We start from the raw sequence: 11,693 nt of genomic DNA, 5'->3' as shown, positions 1-11,693 counted from the left end.
AGCGGGGCAATTCGAGACATGTCAAGCATTGGTGGTTCAGTGATAGAATTCTTGCTTGCCAGAGATCGGCCTGTCACGCATAGGTGGCATGACAGCCAATGAAGTTGCAGCATTATTAGTGCTGTCCGAGGTGCTGAACCGGCCAAGTTTTTTTCCTGAATATTTAATAATTATTATCTGGACGCAGGTTAGAATCCCAGTTGGGGCCATGTCTGTGATGCATTATTAAAGATAAATAGGTATTTATTAGAATGTTTTATCTTGAGTCAAGTAAATACCTTAAATTATACAACTTAAGGTAGGGTATGATTACAAAAAATACTAAAGCAGAACAAAACTAAAAACATATAATAACATGGTTGCACTTGACTTACTCATGGCTATTAACCTCTTATATATCTTGTAAATTCTGGAGTGTGGTCTATCTGTAAAATGTCGAGATAACTCTTGTTATGAATTGATACTATAAATAAAATTGAATTGAATTGAATTTTATGATATTTTTCTTAGTATGTGTAACATTACAATTTCTTAAAACCTTTGCATTCAATTCTAGACAATTTACTGTTCTCTTAACGTCATACACTTATTAAAGAGACACGTAACCATTGGTCAATGTATTGTCTTGTTTACTAAATACAACAATGACAGTTTTAACAGACCAAATCCAATAGTGCAAGGTTACACATAAAACATAAAACCAAATAATATGTAAAAATAAATATGAAATGGCCAAATATACAGTATAAACACACTTAATCAGCAGCAGGATGTTGGAGATCTTCTACCAGTCTGTTGTGGCCAGCGCTCTGTTCTCCTCCGCCATCTGCTGGGGGGGGAGGAAGGCTGGCTCCGTGATCGGCTGCAAACAGGACACTTTTGAAGCCATGGTGGAGAGGAGGTCACTGAACAAACTGTTATCTATCATGGATAACCCCGACCACCCTCTCCACCCCCCATTGGTCCACCAGAGGAGCAGCTTCTCTAAGAGGCTCCGACAGCTTCGATGCCGCACGGACCGCTACAGAAAATCATTCATACCACAGGTAAAAAAACTCTTCAACACGTCATCCCTGGGTGCTAGATGAGACTCTGAGACACCCCAACATTGCATTAAGGGCAACCGGCCCGATTGGTTCATTTACATTTTAACATACTTAAACAGTTGCACATTTTGTTTTTCCCATCTTTTATATATTTAAATATTTGTTCTTATATTCTTACTCTTATATTTTATTCTTATATTTTGTTATTATTATTATTATTATTATTATTATTATTTCATGTATATTGTATGTATGTATATTTTGTGTGCTGCTGGAACACTGTAATTTCCCATTTTTTGGGATCAATAACTATCTATCTATCTATCTAACTAACTTGCTATGACATAGCCTACTCTATGCTAATCATCTAGGTAGATTACTACCCATTTAAAAGTAACTTGATTGATTTGATAATGCAGCTGTCATAGTAGGTGTGCGTTTGTGCTGTAGTGTCATTGTATTGTCCAAAGGATGCTCATTGTTTATTGTTGTCCATATTCATGTTGCCTTTAGATGAGCAATAAGCCTAAAAGCCACAAGTCCATGGGGGAAGGAGAGTGGATGGCGAGGTTGAGGGCGTATGCCGGCTCAGGGGTTTGGCCTTCTGGAGACAAAGGACCAGCCCCTAAGCAGCGGAAGTGGCATGACCTCTATCATAAGGTAAAATATAGCAATACATAATGATAACTTCAAAAAATATACCATACAATAGTGAAGATATTATGAATAAAACAAATTACTGTACACCCCAGTCTAAACAGAGTTGTGATTGTTTCAGATTGAGAAATGTCCCATGCAGGCCCGGGGACAGACCACTCTGTTTGGAGGGTCAGTGGCCTGTAATTGTGGATTTCACTGCACCAAGGTAATCTGTTTTAAAATGCTGTATCATTATGATTAATCTCACATCTCATGTCTGCTGCAATGCTGTTGCTGTTATATCACGCATCCCAATGCTGTTGCTATAGCAGCCCTCCACTCAGCCTCCTGCCGCAGCCTCGCAGTCTGCTGCTCTGGTCTCGACCGCTGGTGCAACGGCTGCTGTGCCACCATCTTTCCTGCGCCCCCCTCCAAGTTTGTCAATGGTGAATAATTTATTAAATAACTCATATTTCATATATATATAGTGGTTTTGTATTTGTTACATACAAATAATATTTGTATGTAATCAAATTAATATTGTTTGTCTTTTCAGTTCACTAAATCACGCTATGGTGGGTCACAGTCTGCCACACTAAAGCCCAATTTAGTGGCTAGGAGGAGCCCCAGCCCCTCACCCTCTCCGGTGAGGTCTCCCAGTCCCTCTCCATCCTCTGTGAGGTCTCCCAGTCCCTCTCCATTCTCTGTGAGGACTCCAAGTCCCTCTCCATCCTCTGTGAGGACTCCAAGTCCCTCTCCATCCTCTGTGAGGACCCAGAGCCATGCCCCGTCTTCTGTAAGGACTCCCAGCCCTTCTCCATCCTTTGTGAGGACTCCCAGCCCTTCTCCATCCTCTGTGAGGACTCCCAGCCCTTCTCCATCCTCTGTGAGGACCCCGAGCCATGCCTCGTCTTCTGTGAGGACTCCCAGTCCCTCTTCATCCTCTGTGAGGACCTCAAACCCTGCTGTGAACACCAACATGGCAGAAGCCTGTGTAAGTACAGCAGTGTGTTCATTGGCCAGGCTGTTGTGTAAGTTGTGCTTAGTGTAGCCTTTATTCATGCCATACATTAATAATTTGTTGTTGTCTTCTTAACAGGGTGAACCCGGGGGAGTTCACCCAGCTACTGCTGGGGCTACAGCTTCTTTCTGGTTGCCAGGAGAGATGCGGAAAAACATCCCCATCCAAGACCAGAGGTGGATTTCTAACACCATTTTCCACTCTGGCAAACTGCAGCAAGATTTGAAGCTGTGGTGCAGATCGCTTTTGCACCCATCGGCTGACGGTGTGGATGCCCTACCACCTGTGAAGGTGAGGGTAAACTGCCCTGAGTGTGGGAAGCAGCTGACGGGCTACGGTGTCCACAAGAGGGCTCGGAAGGTCCTGGACATGGACAGGTATTACCTGATGGCAATAGAGACACTCGGCTGCACTGTGTGTTCTCTGAACTACTTGTCAATCTCTCAGACTGTCCAGAACCAGCTGGACCTGCTGCACCAGAAAATGTTCCGGCTGATCCTGACCCACCAGCCTGCTGCCTCCTCCCTGGCTGCGGATGTGTCTGGGGTATGTAAAGCATATTAATTTGCTAATAAATAACATCACTGTTATTTTGTTTTGTCCCAACTTCACTCATCTCAAAATTCTCATCCTTGTTTTACCAGGCTGTGGATGAGTCCGGTGTGCCAGGCATGGACAGAGTGGACAGCTTGGCAGAATATCTAGTGGAGCTGCGCAACCAGCCCTCACTAGCCCTCACCAACCAGCAGGTCAGGAACTTATAGCGTCTTGTTTTTTCTCCTCTGTTCTCTGTCACAAATGTCCACACTTGACTGTTTTTGTTTTCTCATGTGCTGTTCTTTGTATGTTGTCTTTCTCAGGTGATTTTGTCAACATTGTCGCTCTGTGGCAGAACTTCCTAGACTACGACAAGCAACGGGTTGTCTTTGCTGCCCGACACAAGACTAGGCTGGACACAGGGAGGTTCAAGTCTTCAAAGATGAGGCAGGAGTTCACTCCAGGGGTGGAGAGTGTAAAGCGGCATGCCCTCACCACCACTGCCCCGCTTGCCCAATGGCCAGATTGCTGCCGCCTGGTGGAAACCATCTTTGTCCGACTCTGTGCCATCCACCGCAGTCCCAAGAAGAGATCCAGATGGGACCTTATCCTGGAGGACTACAGACCAATCAGGCGGCGCATTCTGGCCAACGGGTTAATTATGCAGCGAACCACCATGCAACTGGTGCAGTGGCACAATAAGACGGTGAAGAGGCAAGACAGCATGGTGGTGATGCAGGGTCTGGACCTGCCAAGCCAAGCCTCTCCCCAGCGCAAATATGCGCCCCCTATCTGTCCCCCCCCCCACCTGGCCCGGCTCACCAGTACCACTGTGGGTCAAGCGCAGGTTAAGAGGAAGGCTGTACCCACATACGTGACACCTGTGGCTGTGAGGCTACGTACTCAGCGGCAGCTCTTCCCGGCTCCGCATCCACCTCCCACGTCAGCTCCACAGCTGATGATGTTGGCTCCAATGAGTACACAGGTGCCTGTCCTGATGTCTGCCCCCCAGGCCCTGGGGTTCAGCCTAAACCCAGGTTGGACTACATCCAATCTCCCATTTGGCAGTGATGCAGCGTGCCAAACTCCTGCTCCTCCTGCTCCTCCTGCTCCTCCTGCTCCTCCTGCTCCTCCGGCTCCTGGGGCTCCTCCGGCTCCAGTCCGAAAACTGACCCGCAGAGTATTGCACAACACGTGCAAGAAATGCGGGCAGTTCAGGACAGCTGAGACAGGACACAGCCAGTACAAAGGGACTGTGGACTGCCCTTCAGTTGAGACTGTCCCCAAAGAACAGTGGCTGGAGGACTTTAAAAAAAACAATAACATTTATGATAATTGTTTTGTATTTGTTGTACTTTTTATGGTGTGTTTTAATTAAACCTTTACAAAAAATCTTTAATTATTCCTTTTTTTCCTACACCAAAGTAGGTAACAATAATTATAATAATAATAATAATGATGATAATAGTGATAATGGGGATGACAATGATGACAACATGCAGTAACAGTTACATGTAGGATGCTATTCACTTCAGGAAGGTAGGAATAAATAATACAGTGTATCAGTTTTGATTCATAAAAGATGCCAAACAATCCTTGCAATCAGATCAAAACTAAGCCTTTCTGTAAGGTGTGGGGAAGAAGTTAACAATAATTATTTATTTGCAATTATTATTTATTTTATCACTATTTACAACCCAGCCCAGCTTTATAACTGAGGAACACCCCAAATTCTGGAAAGTGATTTCCAAATAAGGCAATAAACAGTTTTTAAACTGGAAAACTGGACTGAAATAAAGAAACTGATGGAATATCTGCCTTGTGGACTATTAATTACTAAGAACTGTTCATTTAAAAAGACAGTAGGGGGCAGTAAAATGCCTAGACTGGCGGTAGACTTGATGTTCCACAGTTCGCCAGTTCGAATCCCAGCCGTGGCTTGCCCGCAAAATTTAAAAACATCAAAAAAATTCTATAAGTGTTCATGGGGGGCTAAAATACCTTCATGTCTTCAATTTTCTCTTTTCTTTTTTCTCCCCCCCCCAACAGACTATTGTTCCCCAGCTTTGGCGCAGTAGGCAGCGCGTCGGTATCATAATCTGAAGGTCGTGAGTTCAACCCTCACACGGGGTAGGGGTTTTAAAAACAAACACAACTGATGCTGAAAATACAGCGATTTTCAGGTGGTTGAACACTGGCACGAGCACATGACTGGAAGTTGTGATTCTGTGGTGGTTTCTGAGATTGAGACAAGGAAAGGCATTCTTTAAGGGTGGTAGCAAACCAATGACTCATCACAGTATAAAAAAAAACAGATATTTCTTCATTAACAATATTGTGTTATCTCATAGGTACAGGAAGCCACCCGTCTCCATTAATGTATTTCTTAGCATTTATTTTCAGTCTGAGTTACAAAATTTGCAGTGAACGTTGTATTGTCCAGCAGAAAGGCAACAGGTGTGTTACTTTTTGACTATGATTTATACCATTAGCAGTGCAATCATTTACCCCAGGTTTGATTTCCAGCCACCACAGTTGCATTTACAGGTTTTGAAGCCATATACAACATTAACATTACATGTTTTACCCAGGTTTATTCAGTGATATTTCATCCCAAAAAGATTAATAAAGATAAGTCTAAGTCTCTTAGAAAAAAGTCAAAAAAAATCTGAAAATCTTCAGGTGGATGTAGCTCAGTGGTAGAGCTCATGCTTTACATGTATGAGGACCTGGCATCTCCAGCAGGTATTATGGTAGAGTCTTTAAAAGAGCTGCTAAGATGTTACCTCCTGTGGTAATCTGGTGGACAGCACAACAAGGACTTTAAACATACATGTTTTTCTGAAAGAGCTGAAGGTTTGAATGGTTTAAATAACTGAAAGAACGCAGATGTGACAGAGCCAAAAAGCATGTGGAATGAAAAGAACTAAATAGAGCAGCCTTCCCACAATGAAATGCGTTTGAGTACAGTAGCTCAAGAGTTCTCATCCTGGGGGTCTGGACCCCCAAGAGGGTCGCACTTAATTACTGGGGGAATAGTCGGATAGTTGGGGAGAAAACATTTTTAGACAGGGGAATGGTTTGTACATTACTAAGTTTGGTACCTGGAACAGAGAAAAGGGTCTGAAGGTGGGTCAAGAACACAAATAAAAAGGGAAAGACAATTGAACCATTTTAAAATAAAGTATTAGTTGTCTGGATAAGTTGGGCCTCTATGAAGAGTCCTTCTGCAGACTGGTTGCATCTCCATTTAGCAGCCATGTGTCTTACACAAGCAGAGCATTACAGCAATTGTAGCAGGAGCCACTGTTGGCATGTTAGTGACAGCCAGACTCCAGCGTGCACCTCTAGTTCCCAATTCAGTTGTGCTTTGGAAATCACACCATGCCCACCAGGTGGGGCATTAACAGCCAACTAAATATTTAGTCATGTGTTTTAATCCCACAGAGTTGAAATCTAACCTTCCAACAGCAAAATATATACAAATGTGTATTTCTTGTCTGGGTAGCTGAATCTCTAAGATGCTTGCCTCAATGCAGAGGCCCTAGAACTGTGGTTTCAGAGTGGAGGTGTAGTCTCGTCTCCATTTAGCGGCCGTGTGAGACCCAAGCTGAGCTTTACAGCACAGACAAGCTTCCCTAGTCACTCACTGGAATAATGTGAGACTCAACTCAGACGTGGCATATCTGTGAGCTAATGACATCCCTGGTTTATAGTGGCCCATTTGAATAAATATTGGCACAGAAACCCAGTTCAATAAGTTTATTCACAACATCAGTCAGAATCAGTGGTTGACTTTACATTCCTTTTGAAAAAGGACTCGTGAATCTTCCCAAGGGATTTCATTAACGGTGAAGGTGCACTTAAGTTCCTGAAAAAAAAAAAAGGCAAACAATTAGTGCATCTTGTTTAACATTTGACATTGATGCACTGGGGCTTAAAGTAGGTGTTTTTACCTTACTTGTCGAACTAGTTGAAGATAGATAACACGGTCAAACTAGTTGAAGAAAACAAGGAGGAAACTCCTGGCGCGATTCCAGTGCCCAACGAGTTCAATAACGAGGCAGTCAAGTTCCACTGAGGCCCCGCGGATGCAATGACCCGTCAACTAAAGAACCGTCAACTATGTCCGCAACATCTAACACTAATATACTTCACTTCTCAAACTTTTGACAATAACACAGCAGGATTTCTCCGTAATCTCCTGTTTTTCTATCGTCGTGCTGGTCTCTCTCCCGTAACTCTTTTTTTTTTAAGCTCAGACAGGTAGGCTGTGCTATTATTTGTAACTACGCCTGATTGGCTTAAACAGACATGTCAATCACTCAGTTTGCTCACTGTGATTGGACACTTACTGAAACCCACATACATACATGCATTTTCTAGCAACTTGTCTACATGCAGGCATTTAGTGATTTAATGCAACCATTATTATAACAATAATAATATTTATGTATGTTAATTCCATTAGCCCAAAGTCATGTGGGTTACAAGGGCATTGTGAGTGCAGGTATAAACATCAGTAAGGAGTCTACCAAGTTGCTTCTTATCATTTTAGTTTGGACACCCAGTGAGGCTTACCGTGATGGTTTGGACTGGGTCGACTAGGGTTTTCTGCTGCTCTCGAGCAGACGGCTGTACTCACTCTGGTTTCTCTTCATAACGCACAAGTCTTTCACCTTTTACTAAAGACTTCCTTGGAGGGGAACGCCGATGAGTCGAAACTATTTTTGGTGGTCTTTGCTGTTTGGCTCTTTGTACTTGCCTTTGCTTACCTTTGCTTTAACTCATCAGCTCTGTTTTTATCCCACCCGGAAAAGAGATTTTAGACCTGGAACGAGCCATCTTTTATTTCCTGTGGAGGTCCAAGTGGGAACGAGTGCAAAGAAGAGTGATGAAGAAGCCAAAGCAGCTATGGCACGGTTCTGGATGGGATCATACCTCAGAAGATTGAAGACCTTACCCTCTGATCTTAAAGTTTTCCAAAAGCACCTTGGTGCTGACCGAAAGTCCTTCGCCATGTCTTCTCTGAACGTGTCACTTGCTTTACCTCTGTCACGGTCGAGGCTGCAGTCCTTTGTGCCCGTCGGTACTTTGCCATTGCCTCCGGAGTCCGCTGGGATTAGATATCCCGGCAAGACTCCTTCTTCAGTTGGACGGCTTCCCTGACCACTGGTGTCCACCAGGGTGTTCGTGGGTTACTGCCTCTTGAGGCACCTGAGACCCTAAGATCACAGCTTGCCGCCCACAGCTTCAGCAATGGAAACTTAGAACATTGTCCACTCAGGTTCAATGCCCCCAGCCTCCACAGGGATGCCCGAAAAGCTCCGCCGGAGGTGCGAGTTGAAAGTCTGTCGGACAAGGGCCTCCTCCAGATGTTCCTAATTTACCTGTACCATCCGTTTGGGCTTACCAGGTCTGTCCAGAGTCCTCCCCCATCCCCTGACCCAACTCACCACCAGATGGTGATCAGTTGACCGCTCTGCCCCTCTCTTCACCTGAGTGTCCACTATCTTGTCTGGATCATTTGGATGCAGCCTTGGCCCTTCACCAGGCGAGGTCCCTGTTACTGAAGCTTCTTGTAATGAACCCGTTTTCAAACTAATTCCTCTAAGTGGTTCAGTGCTTCACCAAAGCTTAATTTGCCCTTCACTATCAGCACCTAGTTTCTTGACTTTGTAATGCCTTATGTCTACTGTAAAAATCTAAATTGAGTTGAGCCATAATTCATTTTTATTTATACCTTTGCTTTTCCTACTGTGACATGTCAAAATGTCATAAGGTGCATTGTTTGAAAGCCCGTCTCTACACATCCATGTTCCATTCCTATAGGTGGTTTAACACGTGCTAGTTGTCCCTTAAATTTTTATTTTTGTAATTTATTGGTGTTTCTCTGTATTTAAAAAAACCAAAATAATCTTTAAAGTTACCAGGAAAATGTATTTAAATTTACACTATTTTTTCCCAGTGCGTCCGGTCGTGACCATTCCCTGACCGGGAATTGAACTCAGGCCGCGGCGGTGAGAGCACCGAATCCTAGCCACTAGACCATCAGGAAATCACATTTATTAAATTTATCTTTGTAGATGTGTTTCCTTTTCACTTACTGGAATGACTCAAATTGTTTTAGGCGAGGAATGGCTACAAAAACAAATTTGATAGCTGTGACTCCCTGATGGTCTAGTGGCTAGGATTAGGCGCTCTCACAGCTGCGGCCTGGGTTCAATTCCCTGTCAGGGAATTGTCAGGACTTAACATACTGTAAAAAAAATCTCTATTTTTACATACATTTTCCTGTTAACTTTACAGATTTTTTCTGTATTTTTTAAATACAGAAAAACACCAATAAATTACTAAAATAAACTGTGAATTTAACCCTTGTATTGTCTTCACTTTTGGGACCCACTCGTATCCCTTGGGTTAAATTGACCCGTGATTTATATGGGATTTTAAAAACAATTCTGAAATACAATTTTACTTCATAATCTATTAAATATTGTCTTTATCTCAATTTCAAACAATTGAGATAACATATATGTTTGGGGAAGGCAATCCATCTCTACTAGCACACAATTAAAAAGGGAAGTGTGATTTGTTTTTTTGTCATAGGGTTATAATTCATGTTAAAAATCCACTATGTGATCATTGTTATCTTGGAAAAAAACACAAGTGGTCATATTGAGAATTATGTTTTGAATTGAGTCAGGAAGATACGTTTATCACAGAAAATAAGATAAGGACGTTGATTTTCAGGTGGAAAAAATGTAACGTACCATTTTTCTTCTTGTAAAAATTTTAAATGGGTCAATTTGACCCGAATACAATACAAGGGTTAAGGGACAACTAGCACGTGTGAAACCACCCGTGGGAGTGGAACATGGATGTGTAGAGATGGGCTTTCAAACAATGACCTTATGACATTTGACATGTACACAGTAGGAAAAACAAAAGTATAAATAAAAATGAATTATGGCTCAACTCAATTTACATTTTTACAGTAGACATAAGGCATTACAAAGTAAGAAACTAGGTGTGATAGTGAAGGACAAATGAAGCTTTGGTGAAGCCTGAACCACTTAGAGGAATTGGTTTGAAAAATGGGTTCTTACTAGAAGCTTCAGTAACAGGGACCCTCGCCTGGTGAAGGGCCAAGGCTGCATCCAAATGATCCCGACAAGATAGTGGACAGGAGGCTTTAGACTAGTGACACTCACGTGTACTAGCAATGGGATAGCATTCTTTTTAAACTAAGATTGATGGATTTGTGTATTGTATTATTGGATATTAGGTAAAGAAGCTTGGGGAAACAGAGGATGTGCTGGGAAAATATGGCACAAGTGTGCTTGTGTAACTATGGCCGGGGGGGTATGTGGGACAGGGACCACTCATCATTTTTTAGTAAGGAACATTGTTTTTTCCACATTATCGGACTGGAAAACTCTGACTGTTGTTTGTGCACATGCACCAAACAAGAGTTTGGAATATTCTGCCTTCTTGGAGACCTTGAAGAGAGTCCTGTATGGGGCTCCAGAACTCCATAGTTCTGCTGGGGGACTTCAACGCACATGTGGACAATGATGGAGATAATTGGAGTGGCGGGATTGGGAGGAACGGCCTCCCTGATCTGAACCAGAGTGGTTGTCTGTTGTTGGACTTCTGTGTAAGTCATGGATTGTCCTTAACAAAACCATGTTCAAACATAGGGTGTTCATAAGTGTACGTGATGTACGTGATGATTATCATTTTGGCCATAATTGTGCAGCACTAACTCAGAGTTCTGCATTCATAATGGACTGGAGGAAACGTAGTATTGGTTGAATGTACTTTTAGATAGATAAATAGATACTATAGATAGATAGATATATACTATAGATAGATATATACTTAATAGATAGTGGATACGATAGATAGATACTATAGATAGATATATACTTTATTCATCCCGAAGGAAAATTTAGTGGCAAGACAACATAACGTGAACACATATTCAAACATATACACATAGTGCACTCTCTTAAAATATTAACACTAATTTGGACCTTTTTATGTTACTGTACTTTATTATTGATTTTTTTTCCAGTTTCTTGTAAAAATTTGGACTATTTCAGGATTTTCTTTATGAAAAATTGAAGTACTGTGAAGTGAATTTCACAGTAAAAGAATTAATGCTAGGTCTGATCCACCAGTTGTTGGAGCTGGATTAGGTCCATGGCACAGTGCATGGTTTTGGAAAAAATAACAGATTTATTAAAAACAAATGAATGTGTACAAAGGAATTGGAAGCCGTTTTCACTACAGTAAAAACAATAATATTGATCACTTTTACAAGAAGTGTAACTATGAAGTAGGGCTATTCTTTAATAGATTGGATTGTTTATTTTACTTTCCATTATTGTGTTTTGCTGGAAAACGTAAATTTCGTGTTGTAAAGTTCAGCATTGTATATTTGG

General features: G+C 42.2%; 1 non-coding gene across 1 annotated transcript; it reads left to right on the top strand.

Moving 5' to 3' along the window:
• The first annotated feature begins 7,884 nt into the window (after nucleotides 1-7,884).
• On the top strand, nucleotides 7,885-7,996 carry LOC116679246 (U5 spliceosomal RNA). The gene has a single exon (XR_004329473.1). It is a non-coding gene; the product is annotated as a U5 spliceosomal RNA (small nuclear RNA).
• The last annotated feature ends 3,697 nt before the right edge of the window (nucleotides 7,997-11,693 follow it).

Source organism: Etheostoma spectabile, unplaced genomic scaffold (assembly GCF_008692095.1).
Source record: "Etheostoma spectabile isolate EspeVRDwgs_2016 unplaced genomic scaffold, UIUC_Espe_1.0 scaffold00010008, whole genome shotgun sequence".
Lineage (NCBI taxonomy): Eukaryota > Metazoa > Chordata > Actinopteri > Perciformes > Percidae > Etheostoma > Etheostoma spectabile.
This window is presented reverse-complemented; position numbering and strand designations above follow the sequence as displayed.